General features: G+C 35.8%; 1 long non-coding RNA gene across 1 annotated transcript in view; it reads left to right on the forward strand.

Moving 5' to 3' along the window:
* The first annotated feature begins 15,742 nt into the window (after positions 1–15,742).
* LOC111094446 overlaps positions 15,743–25,534 on the forward strand; it is a 40,000-nt gene continuing 30,208 nt past the window's right edge. The window contains exon 1 of the long non-coding RNA XR_005384954.1: positions 15,743–15,807. This is a non-coding gene — a long non-coding RNA (uncharacterized LOC111094446). The remainder of the gene's footprint in view (positions 15,808–25,534) is intronic.

Here is a 25,534-nt window from a genome sequence, read left to right on the forward strand (position 1 = left end):
TCTCACCCCATCCCTCATTTCTCTCTTCAACCTTATAAAAGTTTTAGGAAAGACTCTTTTTAGATTTTCTCAGATCTTTCCTGAGAAAACCTCTCCAGAAAAAAATGTTGAAACTTTTACCTTATTTTTAATTAGTGCTTATGACTTTGTTTTCTTCCATTTGCTCGATAATAACCCCATCCTGTCCTTCCTTGGACAGCTCAAGGGTAACAGCTCTATTCTACTCATCTCTAGAAAACTGGCTCACTAATGTGCAGTTTTCATGTGGCATAAAAATAGAAGTTTGTACGCCATTCCATCTTTACATCTTCGGTTTCACTTCTGAGTTATCTGCCACAATCTTTTATGCTCTACAGCTTGTCCTCTAGAAATGTGCTGGAAAAATGCCCACAAATGTGATCGTCCTTCATTTAGCTGAAACATTAAGCCACCTCACTTATTTCAAGTTGCAGAAAAGCTTTAAATACTGCCTTTCAGATACTTTGAGTAAAAAATACAATTTTATAATAATTTATCTCTCCTTTGTATCTACTTTGAAATAATTACTATGGTCAAAATCCCTAAACCTGTTTAAGAATTTTAAACCATCAACAGGTTTGGGAAGATAGAGTACCGACGACAGAAGTTACTGATAATTGAAAACTCCCCAAAGAGAAAAATCAAGTCTGTTGTTGGCATAGCTCTTTCCTTAAGTGAAGAACAGGATCTGTAGCTTCTTATTTCTGGGATATCTGGCATATTAGAAAATGGGGAAAAACTAATAGGACACTTTTTTTCAGGAAATAGAATTAACCAACTCTCTTAATAGCTTTATTTCACAGAATTCAAAACTGGGGGAAAAAAAAGATGTCCCTTTAAAATTCCAGCTGTTCACTCCTTCAGTATTATTACAGAGGAGGAGAACTAAAGCTTTGGGACTATAATTTGCTCTACTCTCTCCTTACTTTAAGCATATGAAAGTAGAACTACTTTCAGTATTTTCTTGAAAGAGACGAAAGAGATCGATTTCTAACACCCGTCAGAGTTAGATTGGTCCAGTAAAAAACTTTCAAGTCTTGATACTCTATATCTTGCTGTTACTATGGCATCATTCTCTGTTAAGCAGAATTTGGTGTAAGGGTCATCTTGTATTCTTTCCATTGTCAAATAATAAAGGAACATGAGAAGGCAAATTTTCCACAAGGCCTTTCTACACCACTGTTCTCAGGAGTAGATTTCTAGAAAGTCTCTAATACAATGTCAATTTTTTAATCTTTTACCCTATGGAAAATGTTACTCATTTTCATCTTCAAATTGTTGAAAAGGTTAAGTGTTCAAGGCAGTGGAGAAGAAAGAAAATTCTCCCTGAACAGTATAGGATAGACTTTTGTAGATTTTGTGATCCATCAATCATCTGCCCTTGCTTATAACTTATTTTTGGTTTGAGGGAACCAGCCCTGTACCCACTATTAATCCATGCAGTATGTCAGTGTGTGTGTACACAATGATTTTAATTTTTCTACAGTAAGTTTGAGTCGAGGTTCTTGGTAGATTTATGGCCAGGGAAAAGAGGGGGGCAAAGTCAGAAGTTGAGCCTTTTCAACAATTTTGTAACATTACAGTTGTTTAGAGAATAACAAAAATGCATTAGTCTGGAATGAAGCCTGTGAAACTACCTTGGAAAGTTGTCTAACTGAAAATGTTTGTACAAGCTCTCAAACAAACCCATAAATGGCACATGCCTCTTCTCAAGCTCAATCTGTAGATTAAAAAAATCAAACTATAACTTCGTATCCACTAGAATGGCTAGTTTCAAAAGACTGAAATAACAAATATTGGCAAAGAGGTGAAAAAATTGGAAAATTTGTGCATTGTTGGTGACAATGTAAAATGTTTCAGCCACTATGGAAAACTGTATGGTAGTTCCTCAAAAACTTAAAACTAGAATTATGATAGGATCTAGCAATCCCACTTCTAGATTCTAAGAGAGGCAAATATCCTTTGGGCGAAACCAGTTTCAAGTGTTGCTCTTGCTTCTCTGAATCCTCACTTTTTCTGGGATTTTGTTTTAGAAATCTTTCCCTAACTTATTAGTTATGTGGTACTTTAATGGGTAGTTTTAAATATCTTATTGTGCATTTTCATTTTCTTGAGAGCCAAAGTAGGTTGAAATTACCAAATCTGCCATTACAGGAAGTGGGTATCCAGGAACATTAACTTCTCTTTCAAATGTGAAAATATTCAACCTCATTTCTGGAGTAATTGTTTTTTTAAAACAGTTGACATTAAGATGCCAATTCTTCTAAATTTCATAATTTTAGAGGGCCATCAATCATGGTACATGATCTTTCTAGACACAGGCCTTGTAACATGAACTAGGCCAATCCTGCGGCTAACCAAGCTAGTTTATCAAACTAGGATATGCCCCATAAACAACAGTTGAGAACTGGGAACTTGAGCCAGGTGGAACCAATCACAGTCCCCTGTAAGATCTGATACATCAACTCTGAAAGGGAAAAGGGCTCTATTAGAATGGGATTACATGCTATAAATATGAATATTTTGTTAAGACCTTTCCTCACACCTTTCCTCACACACAGAAAAGGCCTGCCTCAGAATGAGGCCAATACACAGAATAAACTAAAGAGAATAAATTAGAAAGAAGCAATGTCTAGACCCATGATGCCCTGAACATTGAGCCTTAGACTTCCCAGTTACATAAGCAAAGGAATTACCTTTTATTAGACCTACTTAACAAGCTAATTGTCTAATTGGGTTTCACTCATTTCAGAATGAAAGCATTTTGACTAATCCAATGTTAATGGCTATTAAAATCCACTGGCAACTGTTTTTTTGTTGTTGTTGTTGTTGTTGTTCCACAGCATTTAAGGACCGTGATATGTAACCATTTTCCTGAGGATATGATCTCTACTGCCAGCTTCCATGAGCCACTAAGGGACATGAGCTATTACTTCATAGAACAGACTCCTCTCAATGCTATTCTCTAGTCTTTTTTGTTGTTGTTTTTCTTTGTTTTGCTTTCTCCCAATCATTCTGTAATTTCAGTAAACTTCTGGAAATAATGAAACAAGACTCTAAGACATGTTTTCACTATAAAATAATTGTGGTTATATAAGTCTAGCTACCTAGAACGTAAATTGCATGCTTTACATCCAATTTCTATTCAATTATAATAATGTTTTCATGAAAAAAAAAGCAATTTCAAACTGATCATAGAATAATTTCCTAACATTCAGATAACATTATACTTAAAAAGAATGATACACAAATAGTGTTTTAGTTAGGTTCCCAACAGGAAACAGATGGAACACTCAAGATAATTCAGGGAGAATTTAATTACAAAGTGACTATTCATAAAGGTGTTGACAGGGTGAGGAGAACCGCAAAGGATGGTTCTATAACCCAGGTTTATTAACTTCAAAGGGACAGAAGAGGCAGTAGTTACTGAAAAAAGGGGAGAGACTCATGTAGGTGAGGCTGCCTTGAAAGAAGAGTCATCTTCAGTTAGAATAATGAAGACAGCCCAAGGCACCCTTACATTGAAGCAACCAGAGAAGCAAATACTTCATTCACCTACCTCTGATCATTCGGCAAAACTCCTTACTGGTCAAATCCACCCAGAAGCCAGAGAGCAAAAAGTTTGTTTCTATAATCCATATAGGCCATAGTCCAGGCTGCTGGGGGCCATGAATAGGAAGAGAAAGGGGTAAAGTGCTAAAATAATAATAATAATAAAATAAGCTAAAAACATAAACATGAGAATATTTTAAAGCATTTCTTATTAATCCTCATCTTATCATCAGAACTATTTAACATCCCACCATAATATTTTTTTCTGGATTTGAGATATTTGTCTAAAAGTTATTACAAGTTAGAAACAAATAAACTTCTGTACTAAAAACGACAGGGTAAAATAAGTAAGCCTTGTAACTTCCAGGGAAGAGAGCAGAATAAGAGATTGTAAACTCACCTTGTCCCATGAGTATATCTAGGTAACACCCACATTAGTGTAAATAACCCAGAAAATGACCCAGACTCGCAGAACAGATTTTCCACAGCTAAATGTAGAGAACCGGCCACATCAAAACTGAAAATATATTGAGTAGCTACCTAGGTAGCTCAGCAGTTGAGCTTCTGACTCAGCTCAGGTCGTGATCCTGGGATCCTGGGATCGAGTCCTGCATTGGGCTCCTTGTAAGGCACCTGCTTCTCCCTCTGCCTGTGTCTCTGCCTTTCTCTCTGTGTCTCACATGAATGAATAAATAAAATATTTTCTAAAAAACCTGAAAATATATCAATAAAAAGAAAAAATAATACAGCTAGTTTCCCCCTTAAAAATAGAAACAATTAAAAATAAAAAAAAATAAATATTTAAAAGTAAACCTTATCTCTCCCTTCCACACCTTCCAAAGTGAGTAGCCATCTTGGTATCATCTTGGCCATCTTGGTTCCATTCCATTCAGTTATCAAGCAATTATGTTCCTTTTACTTTTGTTCTATTATATTCTAAAGCATAGTCCTCATCCCATGGGCAAGCTGGGTCTTGAGCATGTAAGTGAGGGCAAAGTTGGACACATCACTTCCCTTCATAGTACCTGTCAGGGAACCTTGTCATATGACATTGTAGCAAAGGAGCCTGGGTAATGCAGTTTCTAGTTTTGTGACCATGTTCCCAGGAAAAAGAGAAAAATAAATTTTACAAGATGAACAACTAACAGTACACTGAAAGGTATTAAAATCTTCATAACTTTTCCTAGTTTTGAGTTTATGTAATAATGGACCTTGTAACTAAAAGATTCATTCTCAAAAGTCTTTCTTACCTCATCTTTTAAAAATCTACCTTGTTAACATATTTGCATATGACCTGATAAGATTATTTTTCAATGATACAGAATGATTTCTCTGTGAGTTCCTCATGCAAATCATTCATTTTTCAAACACATGAGGTAAGACCTCACTACAACTTAACTCTAAAACTTTCTCATTTCATATAAATCCAAAGTACCTGTCACATCCTCTCAGTTTGCTACGTCTACTGGAAAAAAAAAAATACAAGAGTTACAAGCTAAATATATAGATCTAGCCACGATATTGAATAAAATCCTATTCATATTGAGTGAAGTAAAATATAGGCTACATATAATAATATTGAGACCTGCAGAATGACAGAGAAGACTCAGTAAATAGGAAGAAGCCTGTCAGAAGAGAAAAGCAAAAGTAATATAATTCCCATAGTGACATGAACTTCAGTCACTTAGGAATTATGACTTCTACATGCTATTCACAAATGCTGTCTGGAATTGTGAAATTCTTCGAGTTTTTTTTTTTTTTTTCACATTTGTATAGTGCCTAAGAGATTTTTCAAACTTTAATTTCTATTCTTTAGGAAGATATTGGTTTGCTTTACATGGCCTGACTGACAGATTGCTGAATCATTTTCCTTTTTAAAATAAAGCTAGAAAGAAGGGAAAACATCATCCCAGTAAAATCCCTAACAACGTGACTTGCTCTAGATATGTCTAAAGAGCCTTTTGCTTTCTTCTGTATATTTAAGAAAGAACAATCCAACCTGAAGATTAATTCATATTGTCTAAGTTATTGTAAAAATACCTGTATTTGATATAGCCTCGTTAGCATTTTTTTGTTTTTTTTTTTCAAAATCTGTTAATGAAAGCATTAAAATGTTGTTGGTATAAATTTAAGTTATTCTTTTTCCATTTATACAAATCAATTTTCAAATAGAATCAAGAAAGTAAATATAGCAATCATCTTCTAACTTGAAAGACACACAAATTTGGCAGTGCAGTTAAAAGTGGTTATCAGTCAACCAACAGACACATGAAAAGATGCACAATATGATTCATCATCAGGGAAATGCAAATCACAACCACAATGAGATGTCACACCTGTCAGAATGGCTAACATCAAAAGCACAAGAAACAATAAGTGTTGGTGAGAATGTGGAAAAAAAGAAATCCATATGCCCTGTTGGTGGGAATGCAAACTAGTACAGCCACTGTAGAACACGGTATGTAGGCTCCTTAAAAAATTAAAAAGAGAACTACCCTGCAATCCAATAATTGTACTACTGGGTATTTACCCAAAGAATATGAAAACACTTATTCAAAAGGATATATGCATCCCTTTGGTTATTGTAGCATTATTTATCATAGCCAAATTATTGATGCAGTCAAGTGTCCATCAATAGAGAAATGGATAAAGAAGATTGGTGCACACATGCACACAGGGAGAGAGAAATATTATTCAGCCATAAAAAAAGAATGAAGTCTTGCCATTTGCAACAACAGGGATGGATCTAGAGAGCATAATGCTAAGCAAAATAAGTCAATTAGAGAAAGACAAATACCATATGATTTCACTCATATATGGAATTTAAGAAGCAAAACAAACAAAGAGAGGGGAAAAGACAAACCAAAAAACACTCTTAACTATAGAGAACAAATGGTTACCAGAGGGAAAGTGGGTGGGGGGAATGGGTGAAATAGATGAAGAAGATTAAGAGTGCGCCTATATCCATGAGTACTGAGTAATATATGGAATTACTGAATCACTACATTGTATATCTGACACTAATATAATGCTGTATGTTAACTACACTGGAATTAAAATTTTTAAAAAAGAAAAAAGTAGCTATCAGTGTTTCCCCTATCATAAAGTTTCTTCCATATTTTACATTTTCTATTGAGATTCTTTCTTCCTTATCTGTTATGATTGTTTCTACTTCAGTTATTCTCTAAGTATATCATGCATTTCAGATACCCATACTGCATAACTCAGTCACTGGGTTGTTTTTATTTCTATTACCATAATCTATCATGGGACTAGCTGAGTAACTGGGATTATAAGGTCGATAAAGCTTTTTTTATACTCACGGGCAAATACGATGGCCATTAATTTACTCCTATTGATTGTCTAACCTACATACTTTCACATGAAAAAATATCCATTCCAAATTCAAACTCAATTTTAGAAATATAAAACATAATTGAATAAATAACAATTTCATCTAGGGCAAACCCAGAAATACATTTTAGTAAACCATGTTCAATCTTTTCAAAATTCAAAGATCTGCCCTCCTACACTCTAGAAGCGGCTGAACACTCGTGTTTGAAGTTATTTTTAAAAGCACTCCCCCAACAAATTAAAAATTCATATTATCTACACTAAAAATATTAGGAAAGCATGAAGCTATTATAGTTCTTTTTTAAAGTAATCATAAATTCTTAGTAATAAGAATCTTTGAGAGTTCGTTTAACCTACGTATACACCCACCTCTGCCACTTTCGGAGACAACTGCATCAAACATACCCCAACCAGATGGAAATCTAAATCTCATAAGAAGCAAATTCCATAATCCACTACTCACTGTCAGGAAATTCTCCTTTATGTTTAAACTACAAGGCTCAGGCTACAGATTAAGCCTGCTTCCTCTAGTTCTATTCCTGGTAGAGGAGAAAAACAGATGGACACAATCCGTCAAGTAGTTAAAAACAATAATTAGGTCACTTCTCTCTCCAACCTACAAAAAAAGAGAAAAAAAATTGTGTGTATATGTGTTTTGCATGTATTTTATTTCCTCCTCATATCTGAAGGGGTGCATACATAAATTATTTCAGTAATAGTATAAGTAGACGCCTTCTGTGCAAAACCAAGTGGTAGACACAGTTGGCTTTTAAGTGTCTTATCCTCCGGCTATCAGTGACCTCATATTTCCTCCCTCCGTGTCCCTGTCTGCAATACCTAGGGATCATGGCAGAAGAATGCAGGGCAGGGCGGATTCTGAGAGGGACAAGAACGTGGTTAGACCCAACTGAGCCCAGACCTTGGGGCACCTCCATTTCATCCTGGGAGTTTATGGCATCTGCAGTGAAGCTGCAGGCAAGCAACACATTGAGATACCAAGTAAATGAGATGTGTGTCCCTGTTAAGGAACCTAACCTACAAAGAATGCAAATAAGCAACAATGAGAACTGAGGGCAGGCTTTCAGTATCTGGGACTTCTGCCTCAGTGGGGTGTTCACAAAATCTAGAAGACTAGACTGGTCACTTGAGGACATACGTGAACTGGGACTCTAGCACAGAACCAGACTTAGACCAGGGCCACATGAGGAAAGTGCTAGGAAACTTGGAGAACGTGAAGGAAGCACCTGCTCCAACATTTTGGGTCTGAGCAGAAGTCAGGGTGACAGAGGACACAAGGGATGAGGGTAGATGGCTCACCAGTAGAGAGCTCACATTTGTCTGGTCTATAGACATCCACAGCTCGGATGGATCTGAATTTCTTGCGACTTGTTCTGCAGAAGCTAAAATACATTTATGAAAACTTGACAGACTTATAAGCCTTAAAGATTTTTTATTCACTTATTTATAAGATTTTGAGGATCTATGAAAAGCTTCTACTATGTGTTCTAGGTGCTAGGAAATAGCGGTAAACAAAACAAAACAAAAAAATATGTCATAGGGCTCTTACCTTCTAGTGAGATAGAAAATAAATAAGTAAAATATACAGTATGGTGAGAAGTGCTATGGAGAAAAGAAAAAACCAAAATATTGACATTTTTTAATAGTCCACAAATTCCTATTGTACTTAAGTCATAAGAATATAATTCCTTTGAATTCATCATGGCAATGAATTGAATGAGGAGGAATTTAGGGAGAAGAAACTGTCTTTCCAAAGCCCCTAAAATCCCAGCACACAGTAGGCACTTTCTGCTCCCCCTTCACCTGTTGTCCTTGAAACTAATCTCTCTGTCTACCTGGTTAGGTAGTTATGACTGGAGTCGATGGTAATAATGTCCAGCGTTAATGTGTTGGATGACAGAATTAAGATTCAAAATGATCTTTACAAGACAGAACACTGAGACGAAACCCATAAGAGGAAATTAATAGACATACTATGAATAAAAAGCTGAGTGAAGTAAGTCAGTCGGAGAAGGACAAACATTATATGTTCTCATTCATTTGGGGAATATAAATAATAGTGAAAGGGAAAATAAGGGAAGGGAGAAGAAATGTGTGGGAATTATCAGAAAGGGAGACAGAACGTAAAGACTGCTAACTCTGGGAAACGAACTAGGGGTGGTAGAAGGGGAGGAGGGCGGGGGGTGGGAGTGAATGGGTGACGGGCACTGGGTGTTATTCTGTATGTTAGTAAATTGAACACCAATAAAAAAAAAAATCTGCAAGGAAAAAAAAAATAAAATAAAAAATAAACTAGTGAACAAACACTCTGCATGTGCCAAAGATGAGAGAGATCATCATTTTTATTAGGGTAGAAAAAACAGCTGGAAGCCTTAGTTGATCTCTGGTTGAACGTTACTCAATATCTTGGTACAGCGGCAAAACAAAAGTCTTAGGCCATGTAAGTCAGAATAAGCCATATTGATGTAGAGAAGAGAATTTATACCTGGGTGTCACACTTCAGAGTAATATTTAAAATTTTTCTAATTATTCATGAAAAGGTAACAGGAAATACACTCATCATAACATCTAACAAAGAGTTGAGGAATTGTTTGTTGTGGTAAAGAGACAACCTACAGAAAACTATATATTTTCAAGTATCTTCAAGGGCTATTACTGGTAAAACTACTTCACCATTTTTAAACATATTCATCGTATGACCTCAGAGAAGGTCTTTGGCCCGCTATGCCTCAATTGTTTTTAATCTCTAAAACAGCGTTAAAAATATCAATTCTGTAGGGCTATTATAAGGATTATCAAGGATACATGCAAGGCGTATAATGTACAACCTGGAACACTGTACGCTTTAGTGGGTATTTTTATTCTCTATTGGTCTAAAAGGTATTCTAAGGTGAATGGATGAAATCAACAGAACCATGACACAAAAGAAAAACTCCTAGAAGAGTTGTTCCTTTCCATGAATTTTCCATATTAGATGTTAAACGATTATCAGGGAATTTGAGAAGAGATTCCTACGTTGGGTAATAGTTGGATTAGATAGTTTCTGAAGCACAGTACAGTTACACAGCTTGGCAAAGTTCATACAGCTCATCAATGGAGAATAATGATATGAACCTAAATGATCTGAATTCAGAGTCACTTAAGCTAATCTGACTCATTAGCCAGACTTTCTTGCTATAGCCTTCGCATCAAGTAGATCCCAGGAGATTTGTGATGCCCTAGGATTTCTTCAGTTCTCTTCAAACTAATGTACAAACACAATTATAAACGTAAATTTATTTTTTTCCATTGGAGTTCAATTTGCCAACATATAGCATAGCACCCAGTGCTCATCCCGCCAATTGCCCCCCTCAGTGCCCATCACCCAGTCATCCCAACCCCCCACCCACCTCCCAGTAAATTTAAAAATCACAAGGTACTGCTGGTGGATCCATTGAAATTTTGCTGTGTATCATTTAGAATGACATGTTCCACAAAAATGTATCTTGTAAACTGAGAAAGGCAATTTCTTAAGTTCTCAAACTTTTTCTAGTCCTTTTTTTTTCTTTTAAAGATTTCATGTATTCATTAAAGACACAGAGCGAGAGGCAGAGACCCAGGCAGAGAGAGAGGCAGGCTCCATACAGGGAGTCCCATGTGGGACTTGATCCCGGGACTCCAGGATCACGCCCTGGGCTGAAGGCAGGCGCTAAACCACTGAGCCACCCGGGGATCCCCAACTTTTTCTATTCCATTTATTTTGGGTGGAACTCTTCCAGTGATGAACTGTCCACTTCCTGTTCCAATTTATTCTAATTTGCAGAACACAAGTTAGCTTGCACTTATGACTCAAGATCATCACATCATGAATATTATTGCTGGATGACATCATTAATGTTCTCAGGATATATTGATAAATAGATATTCAATGTAAGCAGACTTTGGTGTGGGCCTGAGGCACTCTCCAAAGGGGTCATTTCTATGGGTTGTACAGTGTGGTCTTTGTGAGAGTGTTCCTGGCCATTCAGAAACACCACTTGTTTTCTTCCTTGTTCTAGGTTGTTTCAAATGGGTGTAGCTGCAAGATGAAAGACTTCTAATTATGTAAAATGAAGCTGCTTGCTCAAAGCACATTTCAGTGCCTATCAGATAATAAAAAGACAAAGTGTGGGAATTGGTGCATGGTGAGTGAGCAGGAAAAATTACCTGAACAATGTACTTTGTGAAGCCACAGGATATTTTGTCTACTGAAGGGGTGGATTGCTGAGAGGAAGTATAGAGAATTTATAGGAATAAGTGAAAAAGTTTACAAGTAAATTAAGTTCAAGGAAGTAAAATTCTATAACACCTTCAAACTTAAATCATGTCTTCTGTTTATTTGGGTAAATTTTGCTTCCTGATTATTGTAATTGGTTGAAATTTCTAGTTCCTATGGTTGTGTGTGTTTATGCTTTCAATGCAGGTGTACTGGAGCTTTCAAATGTTTATAGCATTTTCTAGCACTTTCTTTGCTGAAATTTAAATAGCTTCATATTCAGTCTCATAAATATGCTTTTTTTTTCTTATTTCCAAGGAAACCCATAATTTAGGACTTACTTGAAAATTTACTTTTGAAACTTAGGATAATGATCTATAAATATTTTCCTGGGAAAAAAAGATTTCACCTAAATAAATAGACTTTATACGCTGAAGTTAGAAATTTAACTGAAATTTGATGGGTATTTGTTCTGTTGGTTAAACTTTCTGCTTTCCTTACCAAATATCTGGATAGAAGCCTAACTACTGAACTGTACCTGCACCTAGAAAACTTCATAGACTAATAGGGTATATAACTATTTAATTTATCAATGTACGAGAGCCTCCCAAATACTAATTCAATAAGCATTTGACATCTATTGCAACTAAGCACTCTGCTCAGTGCTGAGCATCCAAAGGAGTTTATTGAAGGGAGAGCTTATTTTACATAATGTAGTAAGTGTTGAGATGATAAGAACCCAAAGTAGAAAGAGCTAGTCCAGATTAAGAATGTAAAGGAAGCTTAATGATAGGAATTAACCATAAAAATAGGGTAGAATTAGGATAGAAAGAAGATAGTGAAGAAAGACAATGAGCTAAGATGAAGGTGAGAAAGCGTGAAATATGTGGGAAAACTCAAATGCGGTCTATATGTACTCTCTCCAATTGTTTTTCTTCCCTTCTCTTTCATAGGTCTTCTAGACATTTCCCTGAAACGGCTGTTGTCATTATCACCAATCACCTCCGTACTGCTAAATCCAATTGTAATAGTTCTCTATTGCTGTAGCAATAAATTACCACAAACTTAGTGGCTTCAAACAACATAATTTTATTATCTTACATCCCTATAGGTTAGAAGTCTGACATGGGCCTCACTGGACTAAAATCATGATGTTGTTAGGTTCTTGAGAATTTCATACCAGGAGAAATGCTGCAAGTTAGGACTAAGAGAAAACGAAACACAAGAAGGATGTCAGATCCTCAGAGTTCTGCAGGCAAGAAACAATTGATAAAACTACTCAGCTTCAAACATGTGGTACCTTTTATGATAAAGGAAGGATGACTCCAAGGGTAGAGTGCTAAACCCAGAGGACAGAATGGAGAGCTTCAAGGGACTTTGAAATTGCTTGGGGCCTATGTGTTTCCCAGTCTTTTATAAGATGTTCACAAGAGACAAGGGAAAGGCTAAGAAAAAAAAGTTTATTATGCTTAGGTACCAGACAGAGTCACCGTACTCTGAGAGAGGGCCAACATGGGAAGGAGCACCAAGGGAGCAAGGTCCTCCAAACAGGTGGGAAGCCAAGAGAGAGCAAGGTCTTGTGAGCAAGGTCCTTTACCGGGGGAGGGGGGGGGGATCAGGATGGAGTATGCTAGAAAAGACACAAGGGGACTTCCCCAGTGCATTTGAATGTCACTAGGTCACAGTGAGGGGAAGGCAAGAAGGGGAACTTGTGTCAGAGGCAAGCCTTACCACACTGATACACCCGATCTCCTGGGCAGAGTATTCACAATCTATTTGTGGACATGTCGAGGCAGGGGGAAAAATAAATTTTTTTTTATTTTTTTTTAAAGGTTGTAATACACTATGACTTCCTGTTTTCTTCTATTTTGTCTCCTTTTGAATGAAATATCTATAATTGATATCCCTATGCCTATCCCACTACTGTGTTTTGGGAATAAATAATCTGGTTATTAAATTTCACGTTCATGGATTGAAAGAAACTGCACCTCTAATGGCTTATGCACAGAGCATTCATTACTCAAGCATGATTGAGATGATCAGGTTGATGAGGCTTGGGATTTTTGAGCTGATGAGATTGAAATGAGATTTTGGACTTGATGGTTGAGAATCTTGGGGTAGGGTGCATATATTTTATATAACAAACAGACACAAATCTTTGGAAGCAGGAGGGTAGGCTGAAGTAGGCATAATAATGGCCCACCAAGTATGTCCATATCCTAATCTCCAGAACCTAAAAATATGTTATGTTACCAAGTAATGGGCAATTAAGCTTTTAGGTGGAAACAAGATTGCCAGGCAGCTGACTTTAAAATAAGGGAATTATCCTAGATTATAACAGTGATCCCCATATATAATCACATGGATCTTTAAATGGATAATAAAGAAGTAGGAAGGGTCAGAACCAGATTGAAGCATTATGAGAATGACTGACTGGACCTTGCTGGCTTTGAAAAAAAAAAATGAGCCCCATATAGTCAATAATATTGTAATACTTAGGTGACAGCTGGTAAGTACACTTAATTGTAGTGAGTATTTCATAATATAAATCACTGTCATACAACTGAAATGAATATAATATTATATGTCAAATATACAGCAACTAATAACTTTTAAAATTTTTAAATAAAAGAAAGAAGGACAAACCAAGCAATGTGAGCAGCCTCTGGAAGCTGGAAAGGGCAGGAAAATGGTTCTCTCCTAGAACCTCCAGAAAGCAACAGAGCCATGTGGACAGCTAGATTTTAGCCCATTTTCTGGTTTCAATCCTCCCGAACTATAAGCTAATACAGTTGCATTGTTTTAAGCTACTTTTAAGCTACTAAGTTTGTGGTTATTTATTATAGCTGCAATAGGAAGCCAATACACAAAAAAGATGGAGGAACTGTGATAGGACCAAAAGAGATTAAATGCTATCTGATGTCCTGGATTGAATCCTGGAACTGAAAAAAGACATTACTAGAAAACTGTAGAAGGAACGAAGATGTCCTTCAACAGATGAATGGATAAAGAAGGTAAGGTTTATATGTATATGTGTGGCCTATATACACATATACCACAATGCAATATTACTCAGCCAGCAGGAAGATTGAATACATACCATCTACATCGAAGTGGGTGAAACTGGAGGGTGTTATGCTAAGTGAAATAAATCAATCGGAGAAAGACAATTGTCATATGGTTTCACTCATATGCAGAATATAAGAAATAGTGCAGAGGACCATAAGGGAAAGGGGAGCAAACTGAGTGGGAAAAAACCAGAGAGAGAGACAAACCACAAGAGACCCTTAACTCTGAGTAACTGGGCGATAAGCATGAGGGAGGGCGTGTGATGCGATGAGCACTGGGTGTTATAGGCAGATGATGAATTCCTGAAAACTGCATCTGAAACTAATGATGTACCATATGCAGGCTAACTTAATTTAAATAAATTTTAAAAGAGAAAGTATTTGAAAATAAATTACTTTTTTAAAAGACAAAAAAAGAAAATCTGTTGAAATTCAAATAAAGTCTAGAGTTTCATTAACAGCATCATTACAATGTTCGTTTCCTGTTTTTGATAAATGTACCATGGTTAATATCAGTGGAAGCTGAGTGAAGGGTATTTGGAACTCTCAATGCTATCTTGATACTTTTTTCTTAGATATAAATCTATTCTAAAATAATCTATTAAAAAAATATATAGCTAAGAATGAAAGGAGAGATTCGGGGTCATCAAGTATCATTTGTATCATTGCATGCTCATTTTTAAATGCTTAATTTTTTCAAAATTTTCTCAAGCAATGCAACTTATTTGATGTTATTCTTGAAATTATTTTTAAGAAATCATATATATGAAATAGAATGTTTATTCTGGACGTGGCTGACATTAAAATTATGAACTAGGAAGTTTGAGTGACAGGTCTTGCTTCTCTCATTTCTACCTTCTTTTCTCATTTGTTCCTTACCTGTATTTGATTCATTTCTTTCTCCAAGTGGTTTCATCCTGTGCTTTGCAGTTGAAGAAAGAAATAGGACTGATAAAAATAATTTGCATCAAAGTGCTAGTTCAAAAGAATCAGGCACTGAGGATAACTGAAACTGCTGACAGCATAATTCTCTAAATATATGAATAATTTTTTTCCTAGAATTTCCCTCTTCTATCACTATTTTCATATATAATAGCTAAGTTCTATATTGTATTTTATACCTGCCTGTAATTTGGATAAAATGGATAGTATGGGGGAAAAGTTTTAATACACAAATTATTAGTTATTCCTTTGAATTTTCTTTTTTTTTTTTTTTTATTTATTTATGATAGTCACAGAGAGAGAGAGAGAGAGAGAGAGAGACACAGGCAGAAGGAGAAGCAGGCTCCATGCACCGGGAGCCCGATGTGGGATTCGATCCCGGGTCTCCAGGATCACGCCCTGGGCCAAAGGCAGGCGCCAAACCGCTGCGCCACCCAGGGATCCCTTCCTTTGAATTTTCTAAGCTATCAACTACTGACCACCACCACCCCTCCCCTAGGCTCAGTCAAATTCTTTTCTGGTAAAATCTAACATTCTAGAATGCATTAAGAATAACAATAGCTTTCTACTGCAAGAACTTTAACCACCAAAGTAATTTCATTTTCACAGCAACAATGTATGGTGAGTATAATCATCATCCCATTTTATAGATGGAGAAACAGAGGCTAAGAGAATTTCAATAGTTTTCTCAAGGTGAAGCAAGCAGTTTAGAACAGAGGATGGATTTGAAGTGAAGTAGTTCAACTCTGGAGCACAACCCAGGCTTTGCTCTCTCACTATACCGCCGCCCTTCCTCAGCCCTCATCCTACCCTACACATGTGCTGCCTGGGTAACTTAAGAGAATTCTTTACTTTCCCTCTGCATCCATCATATTAATACCAACACACTAAAACAGAAAAATATGAATTGCACATGGTACACAGTAGTTATATTGAAAAAGCTTTTTTAAAAAAATTAACATGGCATCTCTATTTTTTCAAAATTATTATTTTTGAATATATATGCATACTATTCTTTCATTAGGCTCATGAGCAAACTTCTGACATGATGATGTGGCTCACTCATGTCCCTCCAGTAAAGTACGTGTCATGTAGTACAGGAAACATTTACTACAGATAAAAGTAAAGTTCAGTTTCCCTTTAATTTTGGGTTCCAAAGAGAAAGCAGCTTTTCCAGGACACGGATTTCCCATCTTATTTCAATGATGCCTTTTGATAAGGAAAGTACACATATGCAGGTATAATTTATCACATGAGGATGAAAGGCATTGTGTGCAGGTACACTTGTAGAGTCTCATTTCATCCTCCTAAAAAATATAACTTAAAATATATTACTATGGAATTAGAATAGAGTATCTTGAGTGATCCTGTTAGACATGTGTCAAAAATCTTAATTACTTGATAAGCAAAATATGCGAAAGACAAGTTTCAAGGACATGACTACGGAGAGAAAAGTCTACAAGAAGTACGAAGGAGGGGCACTAGCCTGGCTTCATGAAAAAAGCAGCAGACTCCTGAGCTGTGACTCAGGATCCTGGTTCTTCCTGAGATACTCTGGCAAATGTCAAATAGAGAAAACAAAGATTTCTTTGAACTGAAATGTTATTCAGACATTGCTTTAGAGTAGGCTGCTGGAAAATCAATAATTACTATATTTTAGGGGTTTCAAGAGAACTTAAGACCATGACTAAGAACTTATTCCTACAAGAATTTGAAAAAGAAAAATTAAAAATCTAACCCCTCAAGCCAACCCAAGCTCCAATTTTCCTCTCAAATAGCCAAAATGAAGATGGATTAGATGAGCTAGGGGCAGTGGGGAACAATCTAACATTAACTTGAATGAATTTGGAGCACATACTGTAGAAGGCACTGGATGCTATTTTACTTAATCCTCATAACAGTATCATGTGATGCAGACTTTAGAAGCCATACACCATAAATGAAAACAATGGAGACTCTAGAAGCATAAGTCAATCAAGATCGCATATAGCGAAGTTTGAGCCAGGTCTCCTTTCACTGAAGTCTTCCTCTCTCTCCAGTGCAACACACAGCAATCAATGGGGTATGACCTGGAGTGCACAAGGAAACCATCCCCAAAATCATCACCTACAAAGAGTGACAAGGGCACCTGGGTGGCTCATCTTGATTTTGGCTCAGTTCATGGTCTCAGGGTTGTGAGAAAGAGCCTGGGTTCAGGCTCCCCACTGGGCAGAGCCTGCTTAGGATTCTCTCTTTTCCTGCCCCTCTACCACTCCTCTTCTGTAAATAAATAAAATAAAATAATAAAATAAAATAAAATAAAATAAATAAAATAAAATAAAATAAAAGTGATATGATTTCCAAAATCACACTTACTTAGTTCTTCCTTAAGTCTATTTAATTATTTTCTAGTAAGTTCATATGTTAAATGCAAACGGTTGAGGATTATTCCCACTATACATTTTTTAATTGAAAAAAAATGAACTTGTCAAGAAATATAAATGTAGAATAGGCCTAAATAAATTATACTTTAAAAAAGGGAAAAATCTAAATGCCCCCAAATGAGTTTAATTACATAAGTTGTAAAGAGATCCAGTCATTAGAATAAAGACTTCCAGTAACAAAGACTAAGTTAAGTTATAATGCAAAGAAAAAAAGAGCAAAATACAAAGTACTATGTGGAGTCTGATTATAACTATGTCAAGATGCAAAGACAATTAAAGACTATCCAAAAAGCATAAAAGTGATGCATTAAGGTGATAAAATTTTGAGTAATTATTCTCATTTTTGCTTTTGTTCATATTTTCTTTGGCATACTTCGATTGGTTTTTAGAATTTCTTTTTTTTTAAGTTTTTTATTTATTTATTCATGAGACACAGAAAGAGAGGCAGAGACACAGGCAGAGGGAGAAGCAGGCTGGCTCCATGCGGGGAGCCTGATGTAGGACTGGATCTCTAGGATCTCTAGGATCAGGCCCTGAGCTGAAGGTGGCGCTAAACTGCTGAGCCACCAGGGCTGCCCAGTTTTTATAATTTCTTAATGAGAAATCAAAGAACTTTTAGAAGCAACAGACTTAGTCTTTTTTTTTTTTTTTTAATTTAAACTCAAGCCATACAATAGCCTCCTCTTTGAGATACAGAAGTTTTTTTTTTCAATTTATTTCCCACAGCATATACTTTCTTATACCAAGTAGATGCTTAACATTCATTTTTACTGAATACATTTTTTAAGAGTAGACAAAAGCAAAGATCACCCTATGCTTAGAAAATATTTCCTACATAAGCTCCCTAGTTAGAAATGTATTTGTGCAAATTAGTTCCTCTTTTAAGATGTAAATGCATCAAATAGCTAAATGAGCAAAAAATGATTAGAGAACACACAAGAGGAGAGACACACATGGCTAATAAACATTAAATGAAAAGTTCAACCTCATTAATAATCAAAATAAAAATTAAAATATCAGTTTTTTCTCATGAAACAAAAATTTTCATGGGAATTCTCAATGCCAACTGGGGTACAAACAAGAATATAAATATATGCCTTTCATAAATTGCTGGTAGGACTGAAAGACTGGTACTTTCTTGAAAGCAATTAAGCAAAATAATCCTAACTTTTGATGCAAGAATTGCATTTCTAGGAATCTAATTAAAATTAAATATAAAAAATTAAAAATAAAGTTTTATTCACGGATGGTCAATGCAGTATCATAATTCCAAAACAACTGAAACAGTGTTAGCATCTATGATAAAGAAAAAGAAAACTAAATTTTTGCAAATCAATTCACTAAAATACCATTTCAACTTTATAATCAAATTTACAAAAATATTTAAATATAAAAAAATTCTCAAGGTACAACATTAGTTGGGATAAGTAATTCATAGATCTTATAATGTATCATGACCTCACTTTTAAAAATATTTAAGCATAGGCAAAATATTGGGAAAAAATAATAGGAATACCTTTCTCTGTACTTAACATGATTTCCATGTTCCAATTTATTTTCATAGTCAAATTTCCTAAGAAGATATTTGTTCTATATAATTAGCATTTTAAAAATGTATTCTATGTATTTTGATTTCATTACTAGAAATACAATCTGAAAAAATTAACCCAAATAAAGAAAAATTTACTAAAAAAAATGTTCATACAGGCTTTATTTAAAATAGTAAAATTGGGGGACTAGAGAATTAAAGAGAGTGTGGTTTCTAAAATAGACCAATTGTCTGTTAATAGTATGTTTAATTCCCCTCATGTTATGTGAAACATCTTATTTTAGTGTGCAAACATGAAAGGTACTAGGACAGAGAGGAGAGGTACCTCCTTCCCTCTCTCTCTTTCTCTCTCTCTTGCTCTCTCTCATCTTCTTCCTAGAGAGCTAAATTCAGGATTGGAGCAGGGATCGGTTCCTGTTCTTCGAGCACTACAGCAAGATAAGGAAGATGACCCTGTTCCTCTGGGAGTTTGGGCCTTGCTTCCTAACCGTCTCAAAGCATAAACACACATAAATAATAGAAAAAGAGAGAGAGGTTTTAGTAATATAGGAAAATAGTTTTGACATGACAGCTAAATTTTGAAAAGCAAAGCAAAATTGTGAAATCAAGTGTAACTTCGGCCCTCTATTCGCACATGAAACTGGCCTGTTGAACAGCCCTTGAACTCGGTGGGGTACAAAGATGGTGTGATTTGACTTTTCTCTATTCACTGTCTTCAAACATGTTCTGCTGAATTTCCTTTCCCCATCCCTAATAACATCTTGGACAGATTTTATAGTTTCCCAGTCGCTTTCAAATATTAAATATTTCAGTCTAGTCTAATTGATTTTAAAATCTCAATCTTGCATTCAGTTCCATGTTCATCCTGGCCTTTCCCCCAGCAGGAGGGAACTTGGAAGAGAGACCAATCAGCTGTCCTTCACTCTTCCCCTCTCCTCTTCTTTTAGCGCTTCTACAAATGGATGGGTAGAGAGATTACAGAAATAGACCAAAAATATACTATTTACTGCAGCTAATGTGGCCCCTCTGGCATCACTGCTCCCAAGGATTCTGGCACAGACTCTCAGCAGGCCCTGAGGGAGGCCCCTCTCCCAACAGCCCGCTGACATGGGCAGTTCACTCCAGAGTTGCTGCTTCTAATTCCACTCCCCTTCCACTTCCAGCTCTTTGACCTCAGGCATAGCAACTTCTTATAGACACATCTCCAGTGGCAAGGAAAACAAAAGCAAAAATGAACTACTGAGCCTTCATCAAGATAAAAAGCCTCTGCACAGTGAAGGAAACAATCAACAAAACTAAAAGACAGCATATGGAATAGGAGACCATATTTGCAAATGACATATCTGATACAAGGTTAGGATCCAAATTCTGTAAAGACTTTATTAATCTCAATACCCCCAAAAAAATAACAATCTAGTTAAGAAATGGGCAGAAGACATGAATAGATATTTTTCTGAAGAAGACATCTAGATGGTTAACAGACGCATGAAAAGATATTCCATATCATTCATCATCAGTGAAACACAAATCAAAATAACAATGAGATACCACCTCACACTGGTCAGAATACCTAAAATTAACAATTTAGGAAACAACATATTTTAGCGAGGATGTGGAGAAAGAGGAACCCTCTTACTCTGATGGTGGGAACGCAAGCTGGTGCAGCCACTCTGGAAGACAGTATGGAGGTTCCCCAAAAAACTTGAAAACAGAACTACCCTATGCTCCAACAATTGTGCTACTAGATAGTACATAGTTACCTAAAGGATACAAAAATACAGATTCAAAAGAGTACTTGCACCCCGATGCCTAGAGCAGTGTTATCAACAATAGCCAAACTAAGGAAAGAGCCCAAGGGTTCAGTGACTGATAAATGGATAAACAATATGTGGTATATATTCAATGGAATAGTCCTCAGCCATCAAAAAGAATGAAATCTTACCATTTTCAGCAGCTGGATGGGGCTAAGTGTATTATGCTAAGCAAAATAAGTCAGTTAGAGAAAGACAAATGCCATATGATTTCATTCGTATGTGGAATTTAGAAAACAAAACAGATGAACAAGTGGGAAGGAGGTTAAAAAGAAGGAGAAGGAGAGGGGGAAGCAAACCAGAAGAAACTCTTAATGATAGAGAACAAACTGAGGGTTGATGGAGGGAGGTGGGCTGAGGATGGGCTAAATGGGTGATAAGGATTAAAGAGGGCACTTGTTATTATGACCACTGGGTGTTATATGTAAGTGATGAATCACTAAATTCTACTGCTGAAATCAATATTATACTACATGTTAACTAACTAGAATTCAAATTAAAATTTGAAATAATAAAGATATACATATACTTTGAATATCTTTGTAACACTGAAAAAGAATTACAAGTATTTGTTACTAGATGGTAATGGTATAGGTGTATTATCACCTATAGTATAGATCTTCCTCAACTTACAGTGGGGTTACATCCAAGAAACCCGTCATAAGCTGAAGATACCATGAGTTGAAAATGCATCTAATACACCCAACCTACTGAACATCGTAGCTTAGCCTAGTCTACCTTAAATGTACTCAGAAAACTTGTATTAGCCTACAGTTGGGCAAATTCATCTCATATAAAGCCTATTTTATAATAAAATGCTGAATATTCCAAGGTAATGGATTGAATACTGTACTGAAAGTGAGTAACAGAATGGTCACATGGGTACAGAATGGTTGTTACGTGCCTCAGTTGTTTACCTGCACAATTGCGTGACTGATGGGGAGCTAGGGCTCACTGCCACTGCCTAGCATCGCAAGAAGCATGGTACTGCATATTGTTAGCCCGGGATAAAATCAAAATTCAAAGTACAGTTGCTATTGAATCCAAACTGCTTTCACATCATCTTAAAGTAAAAAAAAAAAAAAAAAAAATCTTAAGTGAAACCATCCTAAGTCAAGGACCATACGTGTAGACGTATATAATATACTATAAGCATATTATTTCCTCCTTACCTTGTTAATTTTTCTAAGTTTTAAAGGGAAACTGTGTCCAAAATTAAGAGGAATATTTTAGATGATATTCAAATGTAATGCACACATCTTCATATTAAAGTGATTGGGGATTATTTTTATTTTTGTATTTTCGACTTTATTGAGGCATAATTGACAAATAAAATTGTATATATTTAAAGTGTACAATGTGATGATTTGACATAGGTATACTTTGTGAAGTGATTACACACCATCTAATTAATTAACACATCCATCACTTCACATAGTTAGCTTGTTTGTTTGGAGAGAATATTGAAGTTCTCTTCTCTTCGCAAATTTCAAGTACACAACACAGTATTACCAGCTGTAGTCATCACGCTGTATATTAGATCCCCAGAGCTTATTCATTTTATAACTGAAGATTTGTACTCTCGGACCAGCATCACCCCATTTCTCCCACCCCCTGATCTTGCTAACTACCATTTTACTCTGTTTGATGAGTTTGGCCTTTTTTTCATTCTACATATAAATAGAATTTAATGATTCATCAGTTGCACATAATGCCCAGTGCTCATTACATCAAGTGTCCTCCTTGATGCCCATCACCCAATTACTCCGTTCTCCCATCCACCTCCCCTACAGCAACCCTTAGTTTCTTTCCTAGAGTTGAGTCTCATATGGTTTACCTCCCTCTGTTTTTTATCTTCTTTATCCATTCATCTGTCAATGGACATCTGAGGTCTTTCCATAGCTTGGCTAGTATGGGCATTAGTGCTACAAACATTAGGGTGCAGGTGCCCCTTTAGATCACTATGTTTACATCCTTTGGATAAATAACTAGTAGTGCAATTGCTGGGCCATAGGGAAGCCCTATTTTTAACTTTCTGAGGAACCTCCACACTGTTTTCCACAGTGGCTGCACCAGTTTGCATTCCTACCAACAGAGTAAGAGGGTTCCCCTTTCTCCACATCCTTGCCGATATCTGTTGTTTCCTGAATTATTAATTATAGCCATTCTTACAGGTGTGAGGTGGTACCTCATTGTGGTTTTCATGTATATTTTCCTGATGCCAAGTGATGTTGAGCATCTTTTCATGTGTCTGTTGGCCATTTGTATGTCTTCTTGGGGGAAATGCCTGTTCATGTCTTCTGCCCATTCTTAACTGGGTTTTTTGGTGTTTTTGTGCTGAGTTTGGTAAGTTCTTTATAGACTATGGATATTAGCCTTTTATCTGATAAGTCATTTGCAAATGTCTTTCCCCATTCTATAGGCTACCTTTTAGCTTTGTTGACTGTTTCCTTCACTGTGCAAAATCTTTTTATCCTGACGAAGCTATTGGGAGCTATTGGGAAATAGCTCATTTTTGCTTTTGTTTCCCTTGCCTTTGGAGATGTGTCCAGCAAGAAGTTGCTGTGGACAAGATCAAAGAGACTACTGCGTATGTCCTCGTCTAGGATTTTCCGCATCATATTTTCTTTATCCATTCATCTGTGGACAGACACGTAGCTTGTTTCCATACCTTGACTATTGTGAATAATGAGCAATAAACATCAGAGTGTAGATATCTCTTTGACATATTAATTTCAATAATTTTAGGTAAACACCCAGAAGTGGAATTCCTGGGCCATAGGGTAATTCTATTTTTAATTTTTTGAGGAAACTTCATAGTGTTTTCCATCGTGGCTATACTAATTTACATTCCCAGTAATAACACACAAAATTTCCCTTCTCTCCACATCTCACCAATATTCATTATCTGCTGTCTTTCTCACAAAAATCATCCTAACAGATGTGCAGTAATATCTCTTAGTGATTTTGATTTGCATTTACCAAATAATTTGTGGTGTTGAGCATCTCTTCATGAACCTATTGGTCATTTCTATATCTTTTTTGAAAAAATATCTATCCAGGTCCTTTGCCCACTTTTAAATCAGATTGTTAGGAGGTTTGGTTTTTTTTTTTTGTTTTTTTTTTTGTTGTTGTTGTTGTTATTGAGTTATGTAAGTTCCTTAACATCTGAAAGTGATTGAACAAGCATCCCCATCGACTGTTATAAAAGAGATTATTTAATTGTAGATACACAGAAAGTGTCCAGACAGTGGCAGATTATTCACTAGACAGACAAATCAAGAAATTATTCTTTTTGAAAAAAATGGTTTTAACCTACATAGCTATACACACCCATTGGCTCACGTAGTTATTGAATTTTCATAGTGTCAAAAGAAAAAAACATTTAAGTAAGCCACCTTAAAACCATGGCAAAATTTTAATTAGGTAATAAAAATACAGAATGAGACTTTACTTTGAAATACAAAATTTTAAAATAAGTTTATTTCTATTTAATGAAAGAGATGATATGCTTACAACCATATGCCAATTCTTAAAATTTACCAAGAAATGAATCCATCCTCACTGGGTTTCTTAATTTTTTTCACATTCATACAAAATTGCCTATGTTTTCATCAGCAGAATCATTTGAGAAGGTTGTTTTCTTTCAGTATTATTCAAAGATTCATCCATTTTCCAAAAAGATTTCTTAATCCTTTGAAATTTAAATCATTCTCTTTTGAAGAACTTAGTCATCATGTTTGTCCCTTTTTATTTCAATTGGTAACATGTGTAATGCTGCCAGGTTCACAATATCAATGGTGTCACGTGTGATTAGAGCAGTTCTCCAACATTATTTTCCATAAAATTAAGTTGCTTCCAAATCTGCAGTTATGCCTTAAAATTTATTACAATTTTATTTGCAAAAATTGGATGTCTGTATCTTTATATAATCATAGATAAAGATGATGACAAAACTCACCACTTTTGGTAGAAAAGGGTAAATATATTCATGTTATGAACACTTTTATTTCTCTGATAACATCAAATAAAAGAGATTGGATAGTGATGACGAGGACAGAGAACAGTCCTTTACATGTGTATGTGGGTATGCATTAAATACTTGGACCCTGAGAGCACTACCATGTTATCCAGAAAACTTTAGTGCAAAAGCTGAATAAAACTAGGTAAGCATCCTCTCCCATTTTCAGTCCCCAAATATGCAAATAGACTGGGTGACTTAAACCAGATATTATTATATATAATAGTCATAACATTATCTAGCCCAGGAATTCTGCTATACTGATGACTATTTTACTTCCTCTTTTTTTAAGATTTTACTTATTTATTCATGAGAGATACAGAGATAGAGAAGCAAAGAAACAGGCAAAGAGAGAGAAGCAGTCTCCATGCTCTGACGTGGGACTCGATCCCGGGACCCCAGCATCACACCCTGGACTGAAGGCAGATGCTCAGCTGCTGAGCCCTCTGATAACTATTTAAACCAGAGTAGAAAAAGGGAATAGAAATTTAAGGTGGAAATATCAGACATGTTAGGAGGGGAAAAATGAACTTTTAGAGACACT

Source organism: Canis lupus, chromosome 37, assembly GCF_011100685.1.
Source record: "Canis lupus familiaris isolate Mischka breed German Shepherd chromosome 37, alternate assembly UU_Cfam_GSD_1.0, whole genome shotgun sequence".
In the NCBI taxonomy this organism is placed as follows: domain Eukaryota; kingdom Metazoa; phylum Chordata; class Mammalia; order Carnivora; family Canidae; genus Canis; species Canis lupus.